This window comes from Procambarus clarkii, chromosome 64 (genome assembly GCF_040958095.1).
Source record: "Procambarus clarkii isolate CNS0578487 chromosome 64, FALCON_Pclarkii_2.0, whole genome shotgun sequence".
Classification (NCBI taxonomy): domain Eukaryota; kingdom Metazoa; phylum Arthropoda; class Malacostraca; order Decapoda; family Cambaridae; genus Procambarus; species Procambarus clarkii.
In genome coordinates, this window is record NC_091213.1 from 5,373,339 (window position 1) to 5,385,838 (window position 12,500).

Below are 12,500 nucleotides of genomic sequence, written 5' to 3' on the forward strand. Positions count from 1 at the left end.
GGGGGTCCCCGCCCCCTCACTGATGAGGTGGAGGGAGAGGGGGAGGGGGGACTTGGCGAGGAAGGGGGGGGGGCGGGTTACCCGTGCCATCAAGCTGGTTGGCCCACTAACAAGTGCCTGGAATTGTTGGTTGGGTGCCAGTGCCTAACTCACGGCTGGTTTAACCGAGCAATAACACCACAAATTATTTACGTCACTAACTGTTGGCTGATTTACAAAGTGCGTCTAATTAGTGTCATGAGAACAAGCGTCGCTGTATGGCAGTTAGTTGACCAAATGTGTCTATAGTTGTATCCTGGCCTCCGTGCCATCTTCCCTACATGATTCATGCCACTGTGTAAACATTACTTTGATTATACTCCAAGGTAACGGCTGCCGGTGTAGCCAGGGAGGAAGCTATTTGAAATGTGGGTGGTTTTGTCCGTAGAGTTGTGAGTAAAGCTCTCTGTGTACAGACTATCTTTGCAATTACTTATTCACTCTCGTATTCTTGAAGATATCCTCACAGTATACCCAAAATTTGCCAGTGCAGGCTATTAAATACATGGCTCTGTATGACTAACCATTCTGCGAGATGGGGACTTGTATTACCACTGCTGCCTTATTCAATCTTGTGTTGATGATATCCTCAAAATGCATCCGGAGTCTGCCAGTGCAGACTGCCTATCACATGCCTCTGTATCACTAACCATCCTGTGTAATGGGGATTTTTAGCATCACGTAGCTAGCTTTTTGACACACCGTACTCCCCTTCATATAGTCTAGGGCAGCTGCACAAATGCAAATGTACCTAATATATTAATAAAAAAATACGCCATATAGGTCTTATGTCTCTACACCATGTAGGGGAGCCGGTCGGCCGAGCGGACAGCACACTGGACTTGTGGTCCTGGGTTCGATCCCAGGCGCCGGCGAGAAACAATGTGCAGAGTTTCTTTCACCCTATGCCCCTGTTACCTAGCAGTAAAATAGGTACCTGGGTGTTAGTCAGCTGTCACGGGCTGCTTCCTGGGGGTGGAGGCCTGGTCGAGGACCGGGCCACGGGGACACTAAAGCCCCGAAATCATCTCAAGATAACCTCAAGATAACTTATAGACACAATACTTGCACACCCAGACTATCAGTGTCAGGTTAAACACCTGACCGACTTCAACACAACCACAACTAGCGACGTTATAACTACTAATTAACAATAATACTAGTACTAATATTAATACTGTACTAATAGTACATTAACAGACACAGCAGGAGGTTACATACCTTGAGGTTACCTTGAGGTGCTTCCGGGGCTTAGCGTCCCCGCGGCCCGGTCGTCGACCAGGCCTCCTGGTCCAAGGACCAGGAGGAATTTGTGTCTCAAAGTGTGTTCTTCAAGTAACTGACATACTGGGGAGTATCTTTGACAACTTTGTTAAAGATATTTTGTTCCAGTGGGCTGGACGGTAGAGCGACGGCCTCGCTTCATGCAGGTCGGCGTTCAATCCCCGACCGTCCACAAGTGGTTGGGCACCATTCCTTTCCCCGCGTCCAATCCAAAATCCTTATCCTGACCCCTTTCCAGTGCTATATAGTCGTAATGGCTTGGCGCTTTGCCTTAATATATTGCCTCCCTCTCTACAAAAGACTGAAAGCCTGCTCCGAGGCTGAGGGCCAGACGCCTAGGGCGAGCTCCACCCGCCTTTGCATGGTGACTGGTCTGGGGCATGGGACGGTCATAGACTGGTATAGGTCGGTCGGATTTAAATGGGGGTTAGGCCAAATAGCCCCCCCCCCGCAACCCCCCCCCCTCTCCCCAGTATGAAATCGGTAGAAGATGGCTGGCCGCGCCCCCTACATGACGCAAGATTTGGATCACTGAACTAGCCAGATGACGCAAGTGACGCACTGAACCACCCAGATGACGCAAGTGACGCACTGAACCACCCAGATGACGCAAGTGACGCACTGAACCACCCAGATGACGCAAGTGACGCACTGAACCACCCAGATGACGCAAGTGACGCACTGAACCACCCAGATGACGCAAGTGACGCACTGAACCACCCAGATGACGCAAGTGACGCACTGAACCACCCAGATGACGCAAGTGACGCATCGTTAGGTAATAAGCACCCCATGCTTTAACAAGCTTATTACCCCATAAAGGTAAGAAAACTTCGCTGTTGAGTTACCAACCCATTAACGCTTATTAGGCTTATCTCCCGTAAGATATAACATTATCTAGGCAACCACCCCCCCCCCTAGACCGTCATCAACCACCCCCCAGACCGAGGTAACAGGGGCATCAGGGTGAAAGAAACATTCTGCCTATTAGTCTCCGCCTCCACCGGGGATCGAACCCGGAAGCTCAGGACTACGAATACGAAGCGCTGTCCACCCAGCTGTCAGGCGCCCTTTTTAAGGTGTGTGTACTCACCTAATTGTGCTTGCGGGGGTTGAGCTCTGGCTCTTTGGTCCCGCCTCTCAACTGTCAATCAACTGGCCTGTGTGTGTGTGTGAGAGAGAGACACGGGGGCCCCCTCCCTAGGAGCCCCCGTGTCCTAGGTCCTCCTCCCTAGGGGCCCCCGTGTCCTTGGTCCTTCTCCCTAGGGGCCCCCGTGTCCTTGGTCCTTCTCCCTAGGGGCCCCCGTGTCCTTGGTCCCCCTCCCTAGGGGCCCCCGTGTCCTTGGTCCCCCTCCCTCAGGGGCCCCCGTGTCCTTGGTCCTTCTCCCTAGGGGCCCCCGTGTCCTTGGTCCTTCTCCCTAGGGGCCCCCGTGTCCTTGGTCCTTCTCCCTAGGGGCCCCCGTGTCCTTGGTCCCCCTCCCTAGGGGCCCCCGTGTCCTTGGTCCTCCTCCCTAGGGGCCCCCGTGTCCTTGGTCCTTCTCCCTAGGGGCCCCCGTGTCCTTGGTCCCCCCTCCCTAGGGGCCCCCGTGTCCTTGGTCCTCCTCCCTAGGGCCCCCGTGTCCTTGGTCCTTCTCCCTAGGGGCCCCCGTGTCCTTGGTCCTCCTCCCTAGGGGCCCCGTGTCCTTGGTCCTCCTCCCTAGGGGCCCCCATGTCCTTGGTCCTTCTCCCTAGGGGCCCCCGTGTCCTTGGTCCTCCTCCCTAGGGGCCCCGTGTCCTTGGTCCTCCTCCCTAGGGGCCCCCATGTCCTTGGTCCTTCTCCCTAGGGGCCCCCGTGTCCTTGGTCCTCCTCCCTAGGGGCCCCCGTGTCCTTGGTCCTCCTCCCTAGGGGCCCCCGTGTCCTTGGTCCTCCTCCCTAGGGGCCCCCGTGTCCTTGGTCCTTCTCCCTAGGGGCCCCCGTGTCCTTGGTCCTCCTCCCTAGGGGCCCCCATGTCCTTGGTCCTTCTCCCTAGGGGCCCCCGTGTCCTTGGTCCTCCTCCCTAGGGGCCCCCGTGTCCTTGGTCCTCCTCCCTAGGGGCCCCCGTGTCCTTGGTCCTTCTCCCTAGGGGCCCCCGTGTCCTTGGTCCCCCCTCCCTAGGGGCCCCCGTGTCCTTGGTCCTCCTCCCTAGGGCCCCCGTGTCCTTGGTCCTTCTCCCTAGGGGCCCCCGTGTCCTTGGTCCTCCTCCCTAGGGGCCCCGTGTCCTTGGTCCTCCTCCCTAGGGGCCCCCATGTCCTTGGTCCTCCTCCCTAGGGGCCCCCGTGTCCTTGGTCCTCCTCCCTAGGGGCCCCGTGTCCTTGGTCCTCCTCCCTAGGGGCCCCCATGTCCTTGGTCCTTCTCCCTAGGGGCCCCCGTGTCCTTGGTCCTCCTCCCTAGGGCCCCCGTGTCCTTGGTCCTTCTCCCTAGGGGCCCCCGTGTCCTTGGTCCTCCTCCCTAGGGGCCCCGTGTCCTTGGTCCTCCTCCCTAGGGGCCCCCATGTCCTTGGTCCTTCTCCCTAGGGGCCCCCGTGTCCTTGGTCCTCCTCCCTAGGGGCCCCGTGTCCTTGGTCCTCCTCCCTAGGGGCCCCCATGTCCTTGGTCCTTCTCCCTAGGGGCCCCCGTGTCCTTGGTCCTCCTCCCTAGGGGCCCCCGTGTCCTTGGTCCTCCTCCCTAGGGGCCCCCGTGTCCTTGGTCCTCCTCCCTAGGGGCCCCCGTGTCCTTGGTCCTTCTCCCTAGGGGCCCCCGTGTCCTTGGTCCTCCTCCCTAGGGGCCCCCCATGTCCTTGGTCCTTCTCCCTAGGGGCCCCCGTGTCCTTGGTCCTCCTCCCTAGGGGCCCCCGTGTCCTTGGTCCTCCTCCCTAGGGGCCCCCGTGTCCTTGGTCCTTCTCCCTAGGGGCCCCCGTGTCCTTGGTCCCCCCTCCCTAGGGGCCCCCGTGTCCTTGGTCCTCCTCCCTAGGGCCCCCGTGTCCTTGGTCCTTCTCCCTAGGGGCCCCCGTGTCCTTGGTCCTCCTCCCTAGGGGCCCCGTGTCCTTGGTCCTCCTCCCTAGGGGCCCCCATGTCCTTGGTCCTCCTCCCTAGGGGCCCCCGTGTCCTTGGTCCTCCTCCCTAGGGGCCCCGTGTCCTTGGTCCTCCTCCCTAGGGGCCCCCATGTCCTTGGTCCTTCTCCCTAGGGGCCCCCGTGTCCTTGGTCCTCCTCCCTAGGGGCCCCCGTGTCCTTGGTCCTCCTCCCTAGGGGCCCCGTGTCCTTGGTCCTCCTCCCTAGGGGCCCCCATGTCCTTGGTCCTTCTCCCTAGGGGCCCCCGTGTCCTTGGTCCTCCTCCCTAGGGGCCCCCATGTCCTTGGTCCTCCTCCCTAGGGGCCCCCGTGTCCTTGGTCCTCCTCCCTAGGGGCCCCGTGTCCTTGGTCCTCCTCCCTAGGGGCCCCCATGTCCTTGGTCCCCCTCCCTAGGGGCCCCCGTGTCCTTGGTCCTCCTCCCTAGGGGCCCCCGTGTCCTTGGTCCTCCTCCCTAGGGGCCCCCGTGTCCTTGGCCCTCCTCCCTAGGGGCCCCGTGTCCTTGGTCCTCCTCCCTAGGGGCCCGTGTCCTTGCCTGTCTGTCTCTTTGGGCACTTCTCAATCGCGTCAGTTTCTAAACGCTAAGATGAAATCTTTCGCGGAACAGCTGCAGCAATACAGACATACATGTTCATGCCTTTATACATATACATTGATACATACATGCATTAATACACACATACATACCGACATAAAGGTAATGAGGAGCTGTGAGGGGTCGTGTTTGCGGTCGCTTGAGCGCCAGTAAGATAAGGAAGCAGTGTGGGCGATCATGTAGCTCTATGGAGTGCTGCTCAGGGGCCCAGATACATAATAGGGACCGTGACGCACTTCAGGATACGACACATGTGTCACGGTAGCAGGGACGAGGGAGGCGGACACAGCTACACAGACAGGGGAGGTAGGGGGAGGTGGGGGGGAGAGTGTCCGTACCCTACAACACAAGGCGCTCAGCCGACAACAGCCTGGTGGTGCTGGAACTGACTTTCTCAAGAACATTACTCCAGCAGTGATCATTACAATTATTACTTAACCTATACCTATAATAGGTTAAGTAATAATTGTAATTACGGAACAATAAGATGCTTATCTTAACATACTAAGAAGGTTAGGTAAGGTCGGTGTTTTCTATGAAGCTTTTCAAGGTAAACTAAAATATTTACAATAAATTAGTATGTCACATATGCACGTATTTAATAAGTCAATATTGACTATAAGAAACTGCGAGAACGGGTTGCATTCCCAGACTGGCCCACTTGACCCACACCGTCAACGGTCAGGGAGGATATATCCAGGCTTCATTATCCACCTACGACATCCACCAAGGAATACATCAACCTAGGCCAGCACTCAGCCTTATTTTGCTTTCAATCCTCAAATTAGTTTTTCCCTTTTCTGTGAATGTGACCTCTGCTTCTTTCTAATCATTTTGACAAGGCACCGGCTTCCTGTCACCGTCGAGGCCAGTACCGTTGCTACCAATGGCGGTCCTCAGATAAATTTTAAGGAAATGTTATTTCTGGGTGTTCATGTCTTCCCCGTTATTGGAGTTACTGATTCTCTCAACTTGCTGTCTTATCTGTATGCAGGCGATGAGTCACAATAACGAGGCTAAAGTAAGTTGACCAGACCACACACAAGAAGGTGAAGGGACGACGACGTTTGGGTTGTCGACTTGAGAATGGTCCAGGACGGACCGAAACGTCGTCGTCCCTTCACCTTCTAGTGTGTGGTCTGGTCAACTGTCTTATCTGTGCTGTTACCTCTCCCTCTCTTTCCCTCCCTTCTCTCCCCTGTTCCCTCTCCCTCCGTGGGATGGTCCCCGTCACTCCCTATCTGGTGTGTAAACAGGACTGGGTCATGATCAAAGACGGTCCCTGGTGATGTCCGACTCCTTCCGGCCCACAGTCTCACCCCTGGCGCTACTGACCTCACCTGACCTTACCTGGAATCGCTATTGCAAAAAAATGACAGCTTGGATACCAAGAACCTTTCACACTAGAGATGCTATACCGATGATGATACTCTTCAAGACGCTAGTGCTCTCTAGAGTGGAGTACTGCTGCACAATGACAGCACCTTTCAAAGCTGGAGAAATTGCTGACCTGGAGAGCGTGCAGAGATCCTTTACTGCTAGAATCCACTCAGTAAAACATCTAAACTATTGAAACCGACTAAAGAGCCTAAATCTGTATTCTCTTGAACGCAGGCGGGAGAGATACATAATAATTTACGTAGAAAATATTTCAGGGACTGGTCCCAAATCTGCACATGGAAATAACACCACATGAGACCAGAAGGCATGGCAGGATGTGCAGAAAACCCCGATGACAGAGGTACAATAGGCACGCTAAGAGGGAACTATCAACAAAAGCCTAAGACTTCTCAACACTTTCCCTCCACACATAATGGGCATAACTACGCTATTGGATAAACACGCATCATTCGCTCATGACGTCACTTTATTTTTAGAAAGAGGGGTGGGTGCATAGTAAATACTAAGAAGGTTAGGTGAGGTCGGTGTTTTCTATGACGCTTTTCAAGGGAAACTAAAATATTCACAATCAATTAGTATGTCACATATGCACTTATTAAATAAGCCAATATTGACTATAAGCAAGTGCGAGAACGGGTTGCGTAAAGAAGATAGTGAGGCAGAGATGAGAAAATAAGTTTAGACATGAGGAATATAGTTGGAGTCATGATGGCAGGCGACGTCACTTGTTTTAAAGACATCACTAGTAAGGCACGCAGTAGGTGAGGAAATATTTATGCTTCTTACTAATGGATTATTTACATTATTAATAAACCAGAAAACCATAACCAAGTCACAGTTGAAAGAACAGTAATATTTGCAGAATGAAAATGGCAAAGAGTTATTACTCCTAGGATTAAATATCTCTAACATAGCCTAGCCAAATTTAGAAAACAATGAATTGCCGTCACAGACAAGAAAATATTAAGCGAGTGTGACAAAAGAAGGCCCCAGGCCTGGGGCCAGATTCACGAAGCAGTTACGCAAGTACTTACGAACGTGTACATCTTTCCTCAATCTTTGGCGCCTTTGGTTACATTTATTAAACGGTTTACAAGCATGAAAACTTGCCAATCAACTGTTGTTATTGTTATAAACAGCCTCCTGGTGCTTCGGAGCTCATTAACTGTTTAATAATTGTAAACAAAACCCCCAAAAATTGAGAAAAGATGTACAGGTTCGTAAGTGCTTGCGTAACTGGTTTCATGAATCCTACCCCAGCACTGCCTCACACAATATTGGGAAGTTCACAGATAAACAACAGGAACCCAACACCAGAGCAGAAAGAAAAGACGAACGATGTCGAAGGTATCTGATTCCCCGCGGGACAAATGAGTCAAAAGGAACATTGAGAAAGCAAGATTTCCGACCGTCGTGAACATCAGGATAGGCTGCCAGGCGCGCGACTCTTAGTCCAATCAAAACATTAATTTTCCTCGTGATTTTATTTGCAACAAATTCTTGTAATTTACACAATCCACAAGTAATGTTTAAAATATTTTAAATATGACTATTTCATTAACTTTCTTTCCGAGAGTGTGTTATAAAATATATCTTTTATCTGTGTGGTGATAAATGGCGGTGATTATAATCTCTGGTGTTTACACATGAGCACAAACGGTTCCTGGCTCATTCAGATGGTTCAGCACCAGCTGCTGGAGCAGCCCGTCTCGCCAGCTTTCCCAACGTCCAGAAACCATCGTACTAAAGTGTTCTAGCCTAACCAGAAAACCCGCGAAAACAGAACTGGACAGTCTGTACATCTTTCCTACTCTCACGATGCCAAACTTCACCCCAACACCCCTCTTGCCCGGTTCTTAACCTCCTAAGCTGTTTTTATTCAAGATTAAGCCACCATGTTTGATCAAAGATACACAGGTTTCGTAATTGTACACGTTATGTGGTTGCTGAATCCTGAATTCCTGGCCCAAGTCTCATTTCTACTTTGTATTGAAAATAAATTCGCTGTTCACTTTATTATACCAGTATATCTGAACACTGTTGATATAATAATATGTGAAGAAAAGCTGGCAAGTACCAAGAGGCTATCACCAGGGAAGAGCAGTTGATGGTATTACTGGGTATTGAAGGTGTATGGTTGTGGTAAGGTGTGTGTGTATGGTTGTGGTAAGGTGTGTGTGTATGGTTGTGGTAAGGTGTGTGTGTATGGTTGTGTGGTGGGTGTGTATGGCTGTGATGTAGTGTGGGTGTGTATGGCTGTGATGTAGTGTGTGTGTGTATGGCTGTGATGCAGTGTGTGTGTATGGTTGTAACGTAGTGTGTGAGTGTGTGTGTGTGTGTTTATGGCTGTGACGTGGTGTGTGTGTGTGTGTGTGTGTATGGCTGTGACGTGGTGTGTGTGTGTATGGCTGTGACGTGGTGTGTGTGTGTATGGCTGTGACGTGATGCGTGAGTGTATGGTGGGTGTTGACACACTAGGCTAGTGGTACCAAATAGGAAACTTGTCTCGTTCCTTACTGAAAATAAACAATACAAATCCATATAAATGAAAATACCCAACACATCCGTCCGCATCAACCTACACAGAGCAGGAAAGTGCTAAACCAAACACGGACAGAAAAATTTAACAAGAGCATCAACAGTAAAAGCCACCAATAACAGCACAACAAGTGGGATACACTGGTGTTGGCAGCGTCTGCGGGGTCACTCTTGACACACTAAATTATTTGTCTTCCACAATTGGTTGGGGAGAATGGCGATACCAATTGCCTGATACCTAACTATTCTCAATGGTTGATTACTGGATAAAGCAACCAGTAGCCTCACACACCCCTGGTAAATTATCTCCCCCACGCAGAAGGATGTAGAAATATATATATGTAAAGCGTGTATTGCAAGACTATTAACGTATTATGAGTGGGGGTAGATATTAAGAGGAGAAAATCAATGCAACTATGGCAACACTTGAGGACCGTCTCACAGCTGACAGAAACACAACTTAATACAGCCGTTGGAACACCTAAATACATATATATGTATGTGTGTATATCACGAAAATAAACACGTGATTAAGAATGTGACAATGTCAGACCACGGAGGAAAAATGAAACAGGAATTTCCTTAAGTACTTTCGTATATTAAATACATCTTCAGAAGCTTCATCTTCAATCTTCTTCATCTTGACCTTCTGAAGATGTATTTAATATACGAAAGTACTTAAGGAAATTCCTGTTTCATTTTTCCTCCGTGGTCTGACATTGTCATATATATGTATGTATACATCAACTGTGCTTCGCTAATGTGGCGCAATGCTTCCGGAAATATAAATCTCATAACTGCTAGGCCGAGTAACATTGAGAGTTTCAGTGTTCGTAAAGGGCGATTGAAACGCCATTTATAAGTAGTTAAAGAAGGCAGCAGTAGGCTTACTGCCAGATTTGATTTAGAAACAAAGCAGGGACGTCGGGAATTAGAATTGCATGGTACTTACTGCATTACTGTGTACTTACGGTGAATGTAGGCCTCTTGTACTCAGAGGGAATGACACAATGTCAAAACAATCTTGTATGGAACTACTACATACAGCGTCACTAACAGGTAAGTACTGGACGGTATGCATTCATTTACCAGCTGACGATAAATTAATATTACTAACACCAGTTCAGATATATAACAAACTTACCGTACACTACACACACGACGCTTACCTGTGCTTAGCCGTCCGCATACGACATAACAGCCAATCATACAATTCTTAGTCATAATAGAAACTAACCATACCCGCTACCCAGTACCAGCTCATCTACAATACTTGCCTTCTGTTGTCTGTGGTCCCGTTGCTCTGGACCGTTGGATGGTGGTACTCCGTTAATCTGGGCGGAGCGGCTAGTGGGTACAACCGTTGACTGTTGCCAGGAGGTAATCCATCAATCCATTACGCAGAATTGCAATAATATGAGATAGTTCCCGGACAAAGTTTTCAATATGGCGTCGATGGGCCATACGACTTTGATCACGTTAGGCTAATAACCTTATGCCTAATTTGTTGATAAATGTTCTCGGTGACGTGTTGTGAGCCGTTGTGAGGAAGGAAGTGGTTGAGTGAGGGCGTCTCACCAGACGAGGGGCCCGTAACCTGGCCAGGCTGGTAGAGACTGCTGGAGGAGGCGGCGCCCCGCGCCCCACCCAGTAGCTTCCCGCCAAAACCTTCATGTTTACAAATATTTGGGCGCCCCTCCTCGTTAATGATTGTTATTGCATGACGACTCTCTGTACTATATATATTATGACAGTGTCAGACCACGTACTATATATATTATGACAGTGTCCACTCCTTCTGAAGATGTATTAATATACGAAACTACTTAACGAAATTCCTGTTTCAATTTTCCTCCGTGGTCTGACACTGTCACATTTTTAATCACGTGTTTATTTTTCGTGATTTACACATATATATATTATGTCAAGAATTCTACGTTATTCCGGTTGAGGTGTAGTTGAATAATTTATTAATAAGAGGGGCAGAATAACGGTTTGTCATCAAAGCTCTGATTTGTCAACAGCTTTTAGCTACTGATGCAATTGATTTAATAAATAACTTTAACTGCGGCATACATTAATTATTCTGATTATTGATGTACTTTAAATAGTACTAAATTATTTACGTAACTAAATATAAACAATCAATTGAGTAACTGTGGAACGATTCACGGTTTACAGATACTCGTTAAAAAAAAATATTATTTGTATGTATTGCACTAGGCGATATGCATATATATATATATATATATATATATATATATATATATATATATATATATATATATATATATATATATGTATATATATATATATATATATATATATATATATGTATGTATTATATATATAATATATTTAATATATATATGTCGTACCTAGTAGCCAGAACTCACTTCTCAGCCTACTATTCAAGGCCCGATTTGCCTAATAAGCCAAGTTTTCATGAATTAATGTTTTTTCGTCTACCTAACCTACCTAACCTAACCTAACCTAGCTTTTTTTGGCTACCTAACCTAACCTTACCTATAAATATAGGTTAGGTTAGGTTAGGTAGGGTTGGTTAGGTTCGGTCATATATCTACGTTAATTTTAACTCCAATAAAAAAAAATTGACCTCATACATAGAGAAAAGGGTTGCTTTATCATTTCATAAGAAAAAAATTATAGTAAATATATTAATTCAGGAAAACTTGGCGTATTAGGCAAATCGGGCCTTGAATAGTAGGCTGAGAAGTGAGTTCTGGCTACTAGGTACGACATATATATATATATATATATATATATATATATATATATATATATATATATATATATATATATATGTCGTACCTAATAGCCAGAACGCACTTCTCAGCCTACTATTCAAGGCCCGATTTGCCTAATAAGCCAAGTTTTCAAGAATTAATGTTTTTTCGTCTACCTAACCTACCTAACCTAACCTAACCTAGCTTTTTTTGGCTACCTAACCTAACCTTACCTATAAATATAGGTTAGGTTAGGTTAGGTAGGGTTGGTTAGGTTCGGTCATATATCTACGTTAATTTTAACTCCAATAAAAAAAAATTGACCTCATACATAGAGAAAAGGGTTGCTTTATCATTTCATAAGAAAAAAACTATAGTAAATATATTAATTCAGGAAAACTTGGCTTATTAGGCAAATCGGGCCTTGAATAGTAGGCTGAGAAGAGAGTTCTGGCTACTAGGTACGACATATATATATATATATATATATATGTATATATATATATATATATATATATATATATATATATATATATATATATATATATATATATATATATATATATATATATATATGTATGTATTATATATATAATATATTTAATATATATATATATATATATATATATATATATATATATATATATATATATATATACAATCTGTCCTCTTACAAAGAACGTCGCATTTCGATCGTATGCGTTACATAAATCCAACAATTATTGTACTAGAAAATGGAAGCCGCTGGCGAAAATGACATACTGTCATACTGTCCCGTTTTCTGTTTTGGGTCCTCTGGTTGGTTAGGATAAGGCCACTTTAACACGACAGTTT

General features: G+C 47.5%; 1 long non-coding RNA gene across 2 annotated transcripts in view; it reads right to left on the reverse strand.

Moving 5' to 3' along the window:
- LOC138354704 (uncharacterized) overlaps positions 1-10,575 on the reverse strand; it is a 48,285-nt gene extending 37,710 nt beyond the window's left edge. For both annotated transcript variants that reach the window (XR_011223643.1, XR_011223642.1), the window contains exon 1: positions 10,197-10,575. This is a non-coding gene — a long non-coding RNA (uncharacterized lncRNA). The remainder of the gene's footprint in view (positions 1-10,196) is intronic.
- Between the last annotated feature and the right edge of the window lie 1,925 nt (positions 10,576-12,500).